This window comes from Portunus trituberculatus, chromosome 29 (genome assembly GCF_017591435.1).
Source record: "Portunus trituberculatus isolate SZX2019 chromosome 29, ASM1759143v1, whole genome shotgun sequence".
NCBI classification, from domain to species: Eukaryota; Metazoa; Arthropoda; class Malacostraca; order Decapoda; family Portunidae; genus Portunus; species Portunus trituberculatus.
The window spans coordinates 10,119,447-10,137,903 of NC_059283.1; the positions used below are offsets into that span (position 1 = coordinate 10,119,447).

The following is an 18,457-nucleotide window of genomic DNA, read 5'->3' on the forward strand; positions in this document are numbered from 1 at the left end:
TTGCCGCTGAGCCTGACGGTGGGCGGCAAGAGGTGGTACCGTGAGCGCCACCCGCCGCCACCGCCGTGCCGGCCGCCGCCTCCACAAGTTGGTGGGGAGGCCAGAGCTGCCAACGCCACACGCGCGCGCCTCGCCGTACCACGCCTTCCGCTGTCCGTGATTTATCTAACAACAAATTTATAGGTTAAAATAGCCCATACATTCATTCAATGTATTTGGCCACAATTTATTTAGGGGAAGGCGGCAGCGCGGCGGCAGGAGCGATAAGGGCGGCGGGGCGTGGGTTGGCGGCAGTGCGGTATCACCAGCTTGTGTCAACACGGGCGACAAAGACGCTCGCTCTTACTCAATGGGAATTATTCATGACAATATATTTGCCTTCGGTTTCACTTTGATTTCCAGAGATCAAGTTTGCCTCAGCCTCTGATTTGTGGGCGCGTATCTCGGCGTGGCGGCGACCGGGTTTTAATCAAGGTTTTCACAGAGTTTCCTCAACTGTAAAGATAAATTTGGTTATTAAGGGCTAAATCATAGCGGGGAACACATGCACTCGCGCACGGGGAAAATATCAGTTTACACGCAGAAAGGAATATTTTTAATGCATAGGGAGGCGGGGAGCGGGGAGAGGAGAAGGGGAGGGGAGGTTAAGAGAGAGGAAGAGAAGGGAGGAGCGGGGATGGAGGGGTGACTAAAGGAGAGTTGTGGACGACGTTTGCTGAACTGACCCTTTCCCTCCCTCCCCGGAACACCTGCCGCTGGAATCATAAACTCCCCAGACAAGCCGTCACTCGCACCACCACTGGCCAGGGAGCGGGGAGGGAGGGAGAGGGAGGGGAAGAGAGAGAGGGACACGTCTTGAGAACTCTCCCTCCTTCTCCCTTCCCCTCTTCCAAACAACATCTACATCTCTTTCCTCCACAGTCTAAAATCTCCTTTTTCTAAACAACATTTAGATTTCTATCAAAATAACGTATCCATTTCCTCCACATCCCAGCTTTTTCTCTCCTTTTTCCAACATTTCCTCTTTTTTTTTTTGTCCTCTAAGGTAACCTCTCCCTTCCCTTTCCCTTCCCAGATAAGCATTTCCTTTTTTTTTTTTTTTGTCCTCTAAGGTAATCTCTCCCTTCCCTCTCCCTTCCCATACCAGTGTTCCTTTCCCTTCTCTCTCTTTCCAAACTAGGATATTTTACCCTTCCTTTACCTAAACTAACACTCGCTTTTCGTCCAAATTAACACATACACACACACACACACACACACACACACACACACTCTCTCTCTCTCTCTCTCTCTCTCTCTCTCTCTCTCTCTCTAAAACTAAAACTAACATTCCCTTCCTCACCCAAACTAACACCGCCTTTCCTTCCTCCTCAGCCATTCCTCCCTTCCCAAACCCACACTCGTTCCAGCCTCACCCCGTTCAGTCCTCCATCGCCACTCCCGGACCGCCACACAATCCCTCCTTCGCTTCTCAATATTTAGATGCTCGGCTTTCTTGTCCTGGCGTGCTAGTCTTCCACTTGTATCCCTTTCCAGTTACCATAGGGGGCCTTCCACGAGTTTCTTTACACAGTATAAACTTTTGCCCACAGGTTCTCAAGTGTCCAGACAACTTTTACTATTCCCGTACTTCTATCACAACTTTCCTTATACTCAACAGCGCCTCCTTGCAGTCTCTCGTCCCTGCCTGCCACGCCATCTACCCGCCTACCAACTCCGCTCACCCAGACCTGATCGCACTTCTCTTGAGCTTGTTTCGTTCAAATAGATTCCCCACTGGAAGATCATAAACACCAAACTTCACGTACATGTTATCCTCAACTTACTGGAAATCGTGTGTGTGTGTGTGTGTGTGTGTGTGTGTGTGTGTGTGTGTGTGTGTGTGTGTGTATCGGTAGGTGGGGTCTTGAAACCATTGTGAGTGTGGTATTAACAGGAGCTTCAGTGACTTCAGTACATGTGAGTATAAATGTAGAGCAGCAACTAAGGTTCATCTCGTTTCTGCACTGATACTACATTAAAAAAAAAAAGCCGTAATTGAAGTTCCACAGATTTTTCAAGGGTGTTTGTATGATTCTGGTGGGAGATTAACAAGATTTCTACATTACTAACACTCGTGGGAACCCGGCTACTCATTTCTGTGAACTTTGAAAATGGTCGTGGTGAGAGAGCAAAGTGCTTCAGAATGCTGGCCTAAGTAACATTCAGACATGAAGCCACGAAATATTAAAGTCTTGACATTCGGCTGAAACACGACAACTGGAAGGTCGATACCGAGTTAGAGCGAAGAGCCATTTCAGTCTCCCCGGCAAGCGATGGGCGGGAACTCAGCGACGGAAGGAATACTGGTGACTTGAATGAAACTTTCTTTAATGCTCTAGAAAGGATGAATTGGATGAATTTTATCGTTATTGAGTTTTTTCCTTATGTTTCTACTTTTATGGTCACTATGTTTTCGTGCTTGTTTCTACTTGTCTGTTTCCTTTTAACTTTATACAGAAATGTGTACGTTTATTGTATCTTGAGACTTTACATTGCTCTATTTCATTTCCTGTTTTTCTTATGTTTTTGTATTAATTAAATCTGATGTCTTTTTTTTCATTAACCTGCCTCTTTTTTAACTTCATATATGCATCTCTACGTCTATTGCATCTTGACTCTTTACACTGGTCTATATCCTTTCCTCTATTTTTCTTATGTTTTTTGCAGTAATGAAATCTTATGATGTTTTTTTTTTTTCATCAATCTGCCTCTTTCTTAACTTTGTATATGCATCTCTATGTCTATTGCATCTTGAGATTTGATATTGATCTATCTCGTTTCGTCTTTTCATGTTCTATAGAGATTATTCTTTCTGGTGCCTTTAGTATAACGCTAAATTTTCTACCGACAAAATTATGCTCCCCCTTGCAGTATCTCCACGACTTTTAACCCCTTCAGTACCATGCTGCGTTTTCATATTCATTCTACTTACTATTTAGCGATTTTATACAGCTTTAGAAATCTATGTGAGGGATTGAAATAGTAAAGACTCTGGCTATTCATCTTTTGAATTCCATAGACCCTTCTTAATGCAAATAAAATAATATAATCATACCCTAAAATCATGGTAAAAAAAATAAGTGTCAGGATTGAAAGGGTTAAATGGCTCTTGTTGAAGTGACACAAACTTCAAAAAGTCTTTCCACGATATCAGTGACACATTAACAGATTTATACATTAGTAACAGGAGAAACACTCAAAGAAACTGGCTAACCATCACTGCGTCCTTGAAAAACAGTCATGAACAATTAAGACTATGACGTAAAGAAATTTGAAGAGCAACAACAGCAAGACACGGAAAGAGGGTGTTGAGTGTTGCCATGGAAGTAAACAACGTGAAAAACAAAAGGTGTTCAAGGAGAGGAAAACTGAAGGCAAGAGTTTCATAGTTCCATCCCGTAACAGCCGCGGCGACGAAAGAACCAGCTTGCCTTCGCCTTCCTGCCGCTGCTCGATCGCTCGCCACAACACGGGACTTTAATTTGACAGGATATCAGGAAAGAAAAGTTTTATTTCCTTCATAAAAATCTCAGCCATGAAGGTAGAGAAGGAGGAAAAGGCTGGGGAAGAGAAGGAGGAGGAGGAGGAGGAGGAGGAGGAGGAGGAGGAGGAGGAGGAGTATAAAAGCAAAAAATAAGCTAACAGTGGGAGAAACATAGTGGAAAGATTAACTATGGGAGAGGATAAAGGGTGGGAAAGAAAGAAATAATAGTAGAGAGAAGAGAGAGAGAGAGAGAGAGAGAGAGAGAGAGAGAGAGAGAGAGAGAGAGAGAGAGAGAGAGAGAGAGAGAGAAACAATAGAGGCGAAGTAAAGACACATTTTTTTCTTACCTACTCACTCCACCACACACACACACACACACACACACACACACAGACACACAGAATCACCACCAATGATCCCGCTAAAGTTTCAGTATTGCGGGGCCAAGAATTAGTTCGCTTCTCTAATTTGGCTTATGAGGAGAAACATGATATTAGGCAGCAAGGAAACAGGAGTGGTATCGCCCCTTTTTCCCCCTTGTTGAGCTCCTCCGCCCCTCGATCCTTCCCTTTTCCCTTCTCTCTACTTTCCCTTCTGCTTCTTTCTCCCCTTTCGTTTGCTTCCCTAATTGCTTTCTGCTTTTTTTCTTCTTTGATTTATTTTTATCTTAGGTCTTTTTTTTCTTGTTACTTTGTCGTCGTCTTCGTGATCTCTCTCTCTCTCTCTCTCTCTCTCATCAGGGGAAGTGAGACTCGGTTAAAGATAAATAATTGCTACTCGACCATTACATTATATACCAAGGGCAGTTTGTGGTCAATGGCAGTATAATGACACACTCCTCACGTGAATGCTGAAGCGCATCTGTGGATATGTATTGGTAAAAGTAACACTCGTATTAAAAACAACTTGCTCTCTCATCATCACAAGTTTCCAAGGCCACAAAGACGACTAGCATGGTTTTCAAGACAGTTTCTCCTCACAGGTAAACTAGTACAGTAGATCCGTGCGTGCTTTGGGATCCGAGGGGTCTCCAAGCGCACGGGTTCGAATCCTGTCTACGGTCTGAGTGTAGGTTGGGCTTCCTCACTCGGGGCAACGGTTTCCTAGCGGGTGGGCTTTGAAATAGGAGGTACCCTTAATACGTATCCCCTTTAGCCCATAAATTCCCGTGAAAAGCCCACATGATATAAAAAAAAAAATCCATGACCAAAAACAAAAATTATCTTAAAAACATGAGTATCTTCAGCTAGAGCCTTTGGAAAGTAGAAACTAGAAATCATGGTAATCCATCACCAAAAATCACCAGTATCTTAGAAATATGAGTATCTTCAGCTGGAGCCTTTGGAAAGAAGTGATAGTGAGGGAGCAAAGCGTTTCAGAATACGATCTTAAACCTCTCAATGTTATTACCACGGGAAAAAAAGGAACAAATCAATGGGGAGCGGTGTCTCGTGGGGTTCTGGTTCAAAACAAATAAAAAGAGAGTGACTTTGAAAGGTAATAAAAGGAGTAAGAAATATTATCACTGACCTCCTTGATACGATTCAGTTCACCAAAAATTGAAGAATTATAAGCAAACGTGCACAAAAAGTCAAGTTTACGCAGATATAAATAAACACCAAATAAAAACAATGAATGATAATAGAGAAGTGGCAAGCGAAAGTGCAGCAGAAAATGCCCTAACTTCAACTTCGCACAGAAAATCAACGCTCCTTTCACAACTTCCTTGAAAAAGAGAACGAAGACAGCTGACTTGTTGTTCATCACGAGATTGTATGTGATTATTAACGCTATCTAATTTAAAGCAAGAAATATTGAAAAGTAAAAGGAGGAAGAGGAGCAGAAGAGGAGAAGAAAGAAAGATGAGATGAGAAAGAAGATATGAAAGAGAGAGAAAGAATATGAGGAGGAAGAAGAGGAGAATAAAGAAGAACGAGAGAAGTAAGAGAAAAAGAAGGAAAAGAAAAGAAAACGAGGAAGAAGAGAGAAAAGAAAGGCCGAGATAAGGAAGAGGAAATGAAGAATAGGCAAAGAAAATAAGGAGGAAGATAAAAAAAGAAGGGATAAAGAAGAGGAAATGAAGAATAGGAAAAGAAAATGAGGAGGAAGAAGAGAAGAAAAAAAACGAAAGAAATAAAAGGAAACGAAGGAGAGGGAAAGAAAATGAGAAGTAAAGAAAAAAGAAGAAAGAATAAGAAAAGTAGAAGAAAAGAGAAAAAAAATAAGGAAGAAGAAGGAAAAAAGGACGAAAGGAGTAGGAGAAAATAAGAAAAGGAAAAAAATAAGGAAAAAGGAAAGAAAATAAGAAAAGTAAGAGGAAAAGAAGAAAAGTGAAAGAAAATGAGAAGGAATAAAAGAAAAAGAAACAAGGACGAGAGAAATAAGACGAAACGAAGGAAAGAAAATGAAGAGGAGGAGGAGGAGGAGGAGGAGGAGGAGGAGGAGGAGGAGGAGGAGGAGGAGGAAGAAGAAGAAGAAGAAGAAGAGGAGGAGGAAGGAGGAGATGAGAATTTCCGAATGTCACCAGGAAAATTACCCACAATACCAGGAGCCTCACGACGCCCTTCAGCTCGGAGTGTTTCGGTTCAATAAACTAAAGACTCGAGATGTCTCACTCAGGGATTCACGACGCTTCGAACCTTGATTCCGATACACCGAATCTGCACATAAGGAGTGTTTCAGCCGATTCTGATACACACCCACAAAGCTTTTTTTTTTTTTAATCTTCATTATCGTTTTGTAATCAAATACTGGAGAGAGAGAGAGAGAGAGAGAGAGAGAGAGAGAGAGAGAGAGCTAAGCGCAAGAACTCTTTAATACATACTTATACATATATTGAAGAGAATTATTAACCTATGAGAGAGAGAGAGAGAGAGAGAGAGAGAGAGAGAGAGAGAGAGAGAGAGAGAGAGAGAGAGAGAGATCACCCCACCTCTCCACCTGTACCCAATTACAGCTTTCGGAAATATGTCCTAAAAACTTTATAATCCAGACACATCAATCGATAAATCAATGTGAGAGAGAGAGAGAGAGAGAGAGAGAGAGAGAGAGAGAGAGAGAGAGAGAGAGTGACAGACATCTGCTATCAAACTTCCTCTGTCTGTAAACTTGAGTAAATTCTGAAATAAAAATAATCTGAAATCTCTGAAAATTACAAAAATACGAAAAGAATATCTGAAAACAGAAAAAAATTAACAATTTGAAACAATGAAATAAAAATCAAATAAATTTATGAAAAAGAAAACTGCAGTAAAACAGTGAGTCTATTTTTTTGCGTAAACTATTGAAGGAGACTCACTTATTGCGCTCCTCCTCCTCCTCCTCCTCCTCCTCCTCCTCCTCCTCCTCCTCCTCCTTTTCCTCCTCTTCCTTTCCCCTTCTCTTCCCTCTCTTTCCTGATTAAGACGTTAATGAGAATGCAATTTAATCAACTCATTAGTATTCCAGGTAAAGTGTGTTTTGACAAGGTGTTAAGCGGTGTTGTGATGGTGTTGCTCTCTCTCTCTCTCTCTCTCTCTCTCTCTCTCTCTCTCTCTTCAAATAATTTACCTACGGCTCCTCTTTCTCCTCCTTTCCTCTTCTTCCTCGTTCTTTTCTTCATTTTTATTTCTTTTTCTTCTTTTTCTTCTTCTTTGCTTCTTCTTCTTTTTTTTCTTCTTCTTCTTCTTCGCCTTCTTTTCTTCTTTTTCTCCTTTTGTTTTGTTTTTCTCCTTTTCTTCTTCTTCTTCTTCTTCTTCTTCTTCTTCTTCTTCTTCTTCTTCTTCTTCTTCTCCTCCTCCTTCTCCTCCTTCTCCTTCTCCTCCTCCTCCTCCTCCTCCTCCTCCTCCTCCTCCTCCTCCTTCTCCTCTTCCTTCTTCTTCTTCTTTATAATTTTCTCACCGATGCATCACTTTCTTTCTTAACCAAATAATGAAAAGATTGTTCTTACTTCTTCACTCTTTACCTTGCCTCGCTGCTCCACATTTGTATCCTTGCGGCGCCTAAAACAAAATCCATCCATCCATCCACATTTATATCCACCCTTGTTACATCATTAATTACCGCCAAGCAATCAGTCAGCAACGTCCCTCAAACTGCCAAACTCACCGCAACTTTCAAGCTAATTTTCGTCAGTGACACACGCACAGGCATTACCTTCGCCCAGTAATGTGTAACCAAGTTGATCAAGGACTGAGGTGAAATTTAGGTCCATCGTTTTCCATTTGCGATGTTACACGATGACTTCCTAAGAAAATGTGTTGGTATTGGCGTTGCGTTTATGTTCATGTACGTAAGTCACTGCTTCGTTCATCTCTGCTGTCTCGAGTTTCAGTTCAGTGTCTGCGAAGTCGTGGGAATTGTCTCAAGGTGTTGGTATGAGGATGAAGTGATGTGTTTTTTTGGTTACTACATGCATCTTCTCTCTCTCTCTCTCTCTCTCTCTCTCTCTCTCTCTCTCTCTCTCTCTCTCTCTCTCTCTCTAATCGCTAGCGTCTTTTTTTTTTATTCCCTACAATACTAGGACATATTTTCATCTTGAGATTCGTGTACGATTTTATTGCCATTAGGAAGGGTCTATGGAAGTCAGAATTAATGGCTAGAGTCTTCACTATTTTGATCTCCACATAAGTTTCTGAAGCTGAATAAAATAACCAAATAATAAAAAGAACAAATATGAAAATGAGTCCTGGTAGTGAAGGGGTCAATTTGGTTTCTTATGTCTTTTATTTGTCTTGGATTTACGTAAGTACTTCGCATTTTCTTTACTTCGGGTTCGTCAATTTTTTTCTGTTTTCGTCTTATTATTATTATCATTTTTTTTTTCAGACAAAATATTTCCATTAGGTTTGATAGTGCAGCTTATCTCAGTCTTGTATAATCCAACATGTCTGCTACTGTTTGCTCTTTCTTTGTTTTTGTTTTCTCCTCCTCCTCTTCCTCCTCCTCCTCCTTCTCCTCTTCCTCCTCCTCCTTCTCCTTCTCCTCCTCCTCCTCCTCCATTCCATCAATGTTAATATTCCTACTCAGAAACACACTTCATTACTCAAATTCCTTCCATTTTTCTCTCTCTTTTATTTCACGCTTTCCTCACAGTCATCAACCACAAACTCTTCTTTCTCTTCTATCAAAAACTTCCTAACCTTTTCCCTTTCATCTATCCAATACTCTTCTCAGCCACTTCGTAACCTTCTCCTCCTCAGACTAGCCACATGTCAACCACCCACTGGCCCTTATACCTTTCAGTGCACCCCTTCCCTGTTGCCTCCCTCCACTCGACCCACCCAGCCTCACTCCATCCCGCGCTCCCACCATATGTTTCAATAACCAGTGTCGCGAAGGTTTGCTCCCCGTGGCTCTGCTGAATAATTTGTTACTGCCTCCACGCCTCCTGTATTCATAGCTCAGAATCTCTACAGTGGTGGTCGAGAAAATGGAAGGTAAGGATTAATATTATGAATACTCGGGATTGAAGAGTTGAAGCCGTTTCCATTGGGTTGAATACACGTGTGTCGGTGTTTAATTCCATTCCTCCAAGTCTCTTTACCCCGCTCTTTCATCTCTGGCCTGGTGGTTCTGTGGCGCGGTGCTCGCGTCTCTATCTAAAGGCCGCGGGTTCAGTCGTGACTCAGGCCAGCTTCCGTGGGCGAGGTAAGTGTTCTTGTTAGCTCCAGCCGCGCCGTGTGAGTATGGGTGTCGTGTCATATCTCATTCAATTTGCAAATGTATGAGTATTTTCTTTCTTCTCGCTTTCCATTTTCTCATTATTTCTTTTCTCTTCCTCCTTTTCCTTTTTTTCCTTATTCCTCATACCAATTTTCTCTCAGTCTCAATATCTGCAGCGTCGCATTTTTTTTGTCTTTTCAGCTGTGAATGTACCACAAGACACTGCGTCCACCACCTCCTCCTCCTTACTTCTCTCTCCTTCTTATTCTCTACCTTCGTATCCTTGTTTTCCATTCTCCCTCAGCCTCATAAAGCCTCACCCTCACAATCCCCGTCGTTCCCTCTCCAGTATGCACACGAGACACACAAGACACGCTATCCACGTAGAGTACACATTCCCTACCGACGTCTTGTTTCCGAAGCGACCTGCGTATTACAAAATATTTGGGGGAAAGGGATCTGGCAGTGCATTTTTCATATATTCCTGGAAACATTTACAACATTCAGCCAGACGTTCACTCCCGTTCGTAAACTCAACAGAGGGACAGGTTATCTTGAGGTTATCTGAGCAGCCATTGCCGAGACGTGAAGGACAGTACCTCGATAATGTAATCTCGTATCGGTAAAGCTGCAGGAGCCATACTCGGCCAGGGAAAGGCGGCAGACCTAACGTTACAGCTTGGCCGGGCTTCCCTAGGCTTGAGGAATGAGACGCGGGACCTGCACCATTGCACTGAGGGATTTTACTCGTGTTTCTTATCGCCGCTGTAACATTCTCCTTGAAGCAGAAAACATTGGTGCATTTTTATATTCATGAGTAACGCAAGGGGGTACTAAATAAGAACAAACAACCGCAGATCTGTTGGCCCTTACCAGGCAGTTTATGTTAATAGATCCTTTACATCTGGCAGAATTTTCTATTAACTCACATTTTTACCTTGAGATTTGTGAACGATTAGACGATTTTATTGACATTAGGAATGGTCTATGGAGGTCAGAAGATTAATGGCAAGAGTCTTCACTATTTCAATTCCCAACATGATTTTCCGAAGCTGTATAAAATCACCAAACAGGAAGCAGAATGAACATGGAAACACGTGATGGTACTGAAGGGGTTAAGAGAGAAATTTAGCTGTACTTTTAAACCAAACTTCACATGGAATAACTGAATAACTCCTGCCCTCCTAAGATGTTACTAATACTATACTTAGCCTTAAAAAAAGTAGACAAATTTAAAGAAGACTAGACAAGTTTATGGATAAGGTTGGGATAAGAAGGTAGGTTTTATATAGAGGTTGTCACGTGAAAGTCTGAGGGTTTCTTGCACCTTCCCATATTTTGTTATGTTATATTCTTATGCTCAAAAGTATTCCAGTTGAACACGTGATGGTACTGAAGGGTTTAAGAGAGAAATTTAGCTGTACTTTTAAACTAAACTTCACATGGAATAACTGAATAACTCCTGCTCTCCTAAGATGTTACTAATAGTATACTTAGAGAGCTTTAAAAAAAGTAGACACGTGTAAAGAAGACTAGACAAATTCATGGATAAGGTTGGGATAAGAAGGTATGTTTTATATAGAGGTTGTCACGTGAAAGTCTGAGGGTTTCTTGCACCTTCCCATATTTTGTTATGTTATATTCTTATGCCCAAAAGTATTCCAGTTGAACGAGACTAGACTTTATATTCCCTCCACTGAAGAAAAGGTAAAGGAATAGCTCAGGCGAGAGAAAGATTTAAATGTTCTTTCAGATATTAAGATTAAAGTAAATGAATGAATAAAAAGCTCTTCTACATTTCTGGAGTAAACATCGCTAAATATTTCTTCCGCTTCTCAGAAAATAAACTTGGCAAGAAAAGACAAAACTAAACATTTCGGAATTAATAACACAATATTGTTATTTTATTGTCAGTAGGATTGCTTGCTGCATTTTATCACCCTAATGAAACCACATTATGTTGCAATACCTGTGTTTATCATGTGTCAGGCAGTTCATGGTATTCAAACTCTCCCTTCTCTCTCTCACTCTCTCTCTCTCTCTCTCTCTCTCTCTCTCTCTCTCTCTCTCTCTCTCTCTCTCTCTCTCTCTCTCTCTCTCTGTCACGTCAGTAGTCGTGCATACTCTAAAAATGTAGAGCGAGGACCCAACTTTGCTTAATCTTGCCAGTTGAAGTTTCACGTGACCTTTGCTTTGAAGTCTGAATCTTCCTTGTGTAAGTTTGCGTGGATGATTGAGACTCATTCTCTTCATGTTTTTGTTATCCAGTCAATTATCTTTTCATCTTTCCGATTTTTAGGGTGGAGAGAAGCCAGGAAGCCCTTCAATACTGAGATGCATTTTTACCTTGATTTTTTGGTATGATTAGACGATTTTATTTGTATTAGGAAGAGTCTATGGAGGTTAAAAGAATAATAGCCAGAGTCTTTACTATTCTAATCCCGACATGTGTTTCTGAAGCTGTATAAAATCACTAAATTGTAACCAGGATGAATATGAAAACACGTCCTGGTACTGAAGAGAGTAAGGCTGCAAAAGGTCTGTTTAAAGCCCCTCCACTACAAAATCTGGGTGTTTGTCTAGACTCTATAGTTTCAAGTCTGCAAAAGTATCGTATATTCAACTGGGCGTCTTCTAAAAAGTATTCAATTCCATATATCTGCAAAAAGGCACGGTTAACTTCCTCTTCAAGACAAGGTTGGCTCTTTAATTATAGTTTCATTATGTATGCGTATCTCTCTGTCCTTGTTTGCCAGCTAAGTAATATAATGTTGGTCTTTAACTCCTTCAGTACTGGGACACATTTTTACTTTGAGCTTTGGGTGTGATTAGACTATTTTATTTACGGTACGAATGGTGTATGGAGGTCAGAAGATTGATGGCCAGAGTCTTCACTATTCTAATCCCCACACAAGTTTCTGAAGCTGTATAAAATCATCAAATAGTTAGCAGAATGAATATGGAAACGCGTCATGGTACTGAAAGGTTTAATTGAGTTCTGTCATTGTATATCTCTGTACAAAATCAACCTGCTTATTTATAGTTTTATCATTATATCTGTCTATCCTTGGGTGGTCACTAACTACTGTAATGTACTCAGAATCTGTCAGTGAGTGCAAGACCTCCTTCTGTACTGGGACACATTTTTACCTTGAGATTTGTGTACGATTAGACCATTTCATTGACACTAGCGGCCTATGGAGGGCAGAAGATTAATAGCTAGAGTCTTTACTATTCTAATCCCCACACAAGTTTCTGAAGCTGTATAAAATTACCAGATAGTAAGTAGAATGAATATGGAAACGCGTCATGGTACTGAAGGGGTTAGTTAGTATCTGTGAATAATCAATGTGCTTGTGTAGTGTACTTTATATTTGTGCTTCTTATCTATCAGAGGACTGTAGATAAGAGTAATGTACTTCATATTCACGTTTCTTCTTTATTCTGTTATCTCTGTGATGCAGCGGAGTATGTAATACAGTGAATGACTGTAGGTTTATCAGGCAGAAGTCATTTCCATTTAATTTCCATGTAATCATTCACTGTCTCTCTTCTTACTCATTCCTTTCTGACTGGTGAAAATGCAAAGACCAAACAAACAATCACATTTCAGAGCCTCGAGGATTTAAGCTGCTATTAGAACTAACTTTTTATTTCTCTTTTTTATCACATATTCATTTTTGTTCGTCTTTCTGAATTTGATTGAGATGAAGTTTTGTTCAGCGTGGTGTTTAAAATGTCGAAGGACGTTACCACACCTCTCTCTCTCTCTCTCTCTCTCTCTCTCTCTCTCTCTCTCTCTCTCTCTCTCTCTCTCTCTCTCTCTCTCTCTCTCTCTCTCTCTCTCTCTCGCCACGGCCACACAGTTCTCCCTCTTCACCCTAATCATCGTGGCCTAATAATACAATGTCCCTTATAATTATGAACTCCACCCCTCCCTACCAACCCTCCATCTCCTGTGACCCCTGATACCCCCTGACCCCTTCCGACCTCCACCATACACCACCCTGGCCGTCTCCTCTCTCCCCGCCTCCCGCCGCCTCCCACTGCCTCGCCATCACACGTCCAAGCCATCATATATTTACGTGCGTTAATCAAGGGACAAGCGCTACAAATTCCCGGCACTATTCTTTCAACTCGTGTCACACTTGCCGATTTCAACAAAATACGAAAGGTACGGGAGGGTCGAGATCCCCACCGCGCCGCACTGCAAACACCATCATTCCCTGCAAACCTGAGCAAGAAAACAATGAATATGACACAAAGCGATCATTTTTCTTCCCCTCACTCTTTCACTGTGAACCCAAATCCTCGTCTTTTTTTCTTTCTCTTTTCTGCCTTGACTTAAAAAACTAAATAAAAACTATTTCACAGCGGGCAAAATATATAATGTCTGGATGTGAGCATAGAACATAAAAACAGAAAGGTGAAATGTCAACAGGGAATAATACTGATGCAAAGGAGAGGTAGTTGAATACATGAAATAAAAGGCAGTGTAAGTCAAAGCCGCTCACTTACGAAGAAGTATTCCTGGTCACCTTACTGACACGAGAAGAAAAAAAAACTGAAAGAAAAGTGATGAGCTACAGTCTGTCCCTTACCGAGACTCAGTCACTAGAGAAGAGGAGAGAAAAAAGTGGGAGAAAAAAAGTCAAATGCTAGAAATGGAAAGAGATAAAAGCAACGGCCGTGAGCAAATAGACAGGTATTTTCTGTTGGTCTTCTAATAGGACTGTTGCTATTTCCGTCACAGGTGTGCCCTTAGGTGGCCACTGCTCACCTTACCTCGACACATCATTCTAATCCAGGTACAATTTTTCTTTCATTTGAGCTGCTTTCCCCAGGGGGGTGAGGTGAACTAACACGAAGACACCGCTTGAAGTCACTCTACCAAGTTAACCTTTCAACTTGCATTTACAACATACAAGGAACACCACCTCAATGGATTTCTTAACCCCTTCACTACCATGATAAGTCTCCATATATATTCTGGCCACTATTAAGTGATATTATACAGCTTCAGAAACTCATAGTGAAAACTCTGGACCATTAATCTTCTGACCTCCAAAAACACTTCCTAATGTGAATGAAATCGTCTAATTAAACCCAAAATCATGGTTAAAATGCGTCCCAGTATTGAAGGGGATAATGTTACAATTTTTCCCATGACACTTTCTTCAGTTCCTTTTTTGTCAACTATTATAACAAGCAACACTCACTTCGTTTCCTGCGCAGCAACACACTCTCCTTCTCTAGTGTTGGCTTGTGTTGGCAGGCGTAACGGTGCCGTCCCTTGCCCAGGCCCGCCACAGCCTCCTCACAGCTGCCGCGATGACGACCTGATTCAGCCTCAGGTGCAGACGTGGATGTCACACTCCACTGGTAAAAAAAATGAATAAATAAATTAAATAAATAGATAAACAATAATGGTAATAAATTGATAAATACATGGAACTACTACTACTACTACTACTACTACTACTACTACTACTACAAGTACACCACCACTACTACACTACTACTACCACCACTACTACTACCACCACCACCACCACCACCACCACCACCACCACCACCACTGCCACCACCACCACCACCACCACCACCACCACCACCACCACCACCACCACCACCACCACCACCACCACCACCACCACCACCACCACCACCACCACCACCACTGTGCCAGCACCACCACCACCACACCACCACCACCACCACCACACTACCTACTACCACAACCAGATACTACAACAACAAACAGACGAAGAAGAATAAGGAATACACACACACACACACACACACACACACACACACACACACACACACACACACACACACACACACAGAAGCAGCAAATATACAGATATACGTAATGCTGTTTCTGGCTTTGCTACTCCCCGCCCCTCCCTCCCTCTCTCCCTTCCTTCCCTCTGTCCGTGTCTCTCCAAGTTAGTCAGTTCCCCTCCTTCATCCCCAAGGCTCGCACGGGAACCGACAATTAGCAAACTGCACTTGTGGTAAACTTGGCTCCCCCGGTGTTGATGTTAGCTGGTGGTGGTGGTGCTGCTGCTGAGGATGATGGGATGGGGACGGTTTCCAGTCAGACCCAAACTATGAATGGAGAGATAGGGAGAGAGGGAGAGAGGGAGAGATGGAGAGAGGGAAGGACACGGAAGGAAAAATATAAGTAAAAGCGATGAAAGTAGATGAAAGAGACAGAGAGAGAGAGAGAGAGAGAGAGAGAGAGAGAGAGAGAGAGAGAGAGAGAGAGAGAGAGAGAGAGAGAGAGAGAGAGAGAGAGAGAGAGAGAGAGAGAGAGAGAGAGATGGCTATGGGAAAGATAAGAATGAAAATGGTACAGTTGAATATTACGGATACATTTCAATCAAGAAAAATCCAAATGATGAAATCGAACAAAAAAATAAAATAGAAGAAATACATACATAGAAATAGATCAATATAATACGTACAGACAAACAGACAGACAGACACACAGAGAATGGACTAATAAAGAAAGAAACACATTACAGAGAATAAAGAAAGAAAGGAGAAACAAAAGAGTGAAAGGATGATTGACTTAGGGAGAAGAACAGAAAGAAAGAGGAAAGTGAACGAAACAAAAACAAAATGAAACGAAACGAAGAAAAAAAAAACAAGACTTAAAGAATAGAGAGAGTTATCATGACGAGCAATAGAAGAACATTTAAACTTCAGATAAAATTCAGAATTCAGGCTTCTCTCTCTCTCTCTCTCTCTCTCTCTCTCTCTCTCTCTCTCTCTCTCTCTCTCTCTGCATGTGATAAGGATGACAATGAATACGCTTGAAAATAAAAACAAGGCGCTCTCTCTCTCTCTCTCTCTCTCTCTCTCTCTCTCTCTCTCTCTCTCTCTCTCTCTCTCTGCATGTGGTTAGGATGACATTAATTGCACTTGAATGTAAAAAGCGGTCTCTCTCTCTCTCTCTCTCTCTCTCTCTCTCTCTCTCTCTCTCTCTCTCTCTCTCTCTCTCTCTCTGCATGTGGTTAGGATGACATTAATTGCACTTAAATGCAAAAAAGGCTCTCTCTCTCTCTCTCTCTCTCTCTCTCTCTCTCTCTCTCTCTCTCTCTCTCTCTCTCTCTCTCTCTCTCTCTCTCTGCATGTGGTTAGGATGACAATAAATGCACTCAAACACACACAAAAAAGGCGGGAAAAAGCTTCATACAATATTGTTGGTAAGATTAATGTATATTTCATCGACTTGAGGAACACAATGAAATCAATTTAATTATCTTGGAAATTTAATTACTGAGCAGACAGAGACTTTTCTTAAAGGAACACATTTTTGACAGAAAGAAAAGCAATATCGTGCCGAGAGAGAGAGAGAGAGAGAGAGAGAGAGAGAGAGAGAGAGAGAGAGAGAGAGAGAGAGAGAGAGAGAGAGAGAGAGAGAGAGAGAGAGCAAAATTAATCAGTTCAGTCCATATCAGTGTTGTTTTTGCTTTTTTAACGTGTCAAAGTGAAAGAAAAGATGAAGGAAGGAATAAGTGTACTAATGTGTGGCTTTATATTCCACACAAGTAAACGAAACAAAAAAGGAAAGTATAGAATGACAGAGAATCCACATCAGCGTCCATCCATTTTGAAAAGTAGGAAATAAAATAAGAAAATAACAAAAGATAAGAAGAAATGCAATATTTTTTTCTGAATTAAGAAGAAGAAAAAGAAGAAAAGAAGAAAAATAAAAGAGAAAAAAATCGATAAAGAAATGCAATATTTTTTCTGAATTAAGAAAAAGAGGAAAAAAATGAATAGGAAGAAAAATCAAAAGAAAGAAAAAGATACGAGAAAGAAATGCAATGTTTTTCTTTTTTAATTAAGAAAAAGAAGAAAAGGAAGAATAGGAAAAAAAAGGAAATAAAGATACGAGAAAGAAATGCAATATTTTTCCCTGAATTAAGAAAAAGAAGAAAAGGAAGAAAAGTGAAGCAAAAGTGAAGAATAAGACGAAAAAAATTAAAATATAGGAAAAAAATAGCAAATATAAGGAAGAAATATATATTTTTATTTCCTGACTTAATGCCTTTTATTTTCCACAGCAAAGTAGAGAATAAGAAAAAAAAAAAGAAAAATAACAAAAAATATGAGAAAGAAATACATTTTTCATTTCCTAACTCAATATCCTTTATTTTCCACAACAAAGTGAAGAATAAGACGGAAAAAATCAAAATAAAAGAAAAAATAACAAAAGATACGAGGAAGAAATTCACTTTTTTTCTTATTTTCCAACTTAATATCCTTAGTTTTCAACAGTAAAGTGAAGAATAGGACGAAAAAAGAAAAGAAAAAAAATAATAAAAAATATGAATACACTTTTTTTTATTTCCTTTATTTTCCACAAGAAAGTAAAAAATAAGACGAAAAATAAAAACGAAAGAAAAAAAAATAAACACGAGGAAGAAATCAACTTTTTTTTGCATTTTCGAACTCAATATCCTTCATTTTCCACAAAAAGTAAAAATAAGACGGAAAAAACAACAAAAGAAAAGAAAACAAAAAAAAAAAAAAAATAACGAGACACGAGGAAGAAATCAACTTTTTTTTCATTTTCTAACTCAATATCCTTCATTTTCCACAAAAAGTAAAGAATAAGACGGAAATAAAATCAAGCCATTACTTTTACCCACATCATTTTTCTATCTCCTACAAAGTCAACAGGCCGCCGTGGTACAGTGGAACCCCGCGCGCTTTGGGGTCCGAGGGGTCTCCAAGTGCCACAGGTTGACTTCTAGCCGCGGTCAGAGTCTAGGTAGGGCTTCCTCACTCAGGGTAACGGTTTCCTAGCGGGTGGGTTTTGAGATAGGAACTAACCCAATAATGTACCGCCTTTAGTTCATATTTTCCCGTGAAAAGACCACATGATATAAATAAAAAAAAAGAACTGAAAGGGAGAAAAACATTGCACTTTACTATATTATCCTATTTTTTTACGTAAGGGAAAAAAAAACAAGGAAAACTGCTGGAGAAAATCTAATACTTTCACTTCACTTCACTTCAACATCCACATTTCACTTTCCACCAGTCAAAAAGAGGGAAAAAAACTGAAAAAAAGGAAGAAAAACGTAATATCTCTCGTTCACCGTCGGGCACAATCAACACAACCAAGGAAGGAAACACAAGGAAAAGGGAAAAAAAGTACCATTAGTTTCCTCCTCTGGTATGATCGACAATTTTTTACCTGAATGTGGAAAGGAAAAGTTTGGCTATGTTTTCCTTTTTTTCCTGGTGGTAATCAACACCGAGGAA

At 40.5% G+C, this 18,457-nt stretch overlaps 1 long non-coding RNA gene across 1 annotated transcript in view; it reads right to left on the reverse strand.

Annotated features, from left to right (window-relative positions):
• Window positions 1–18,457, reverse strand: part of LOC123510433 — a 173,172-nt gene that overhangs the window by 80,649 nt on the left and 74,066 nt on the right. The window contains exon 2 of the long non-coding RNA XR_006676500.1: window positions 14,389–14,548. This is a non-coding gene — a long non-coding RNA (uncharacterized LOC123510433). The remainder of the gene's footprint in view (window positions 1–14,388; window positions 14,549–18,457) is intronic.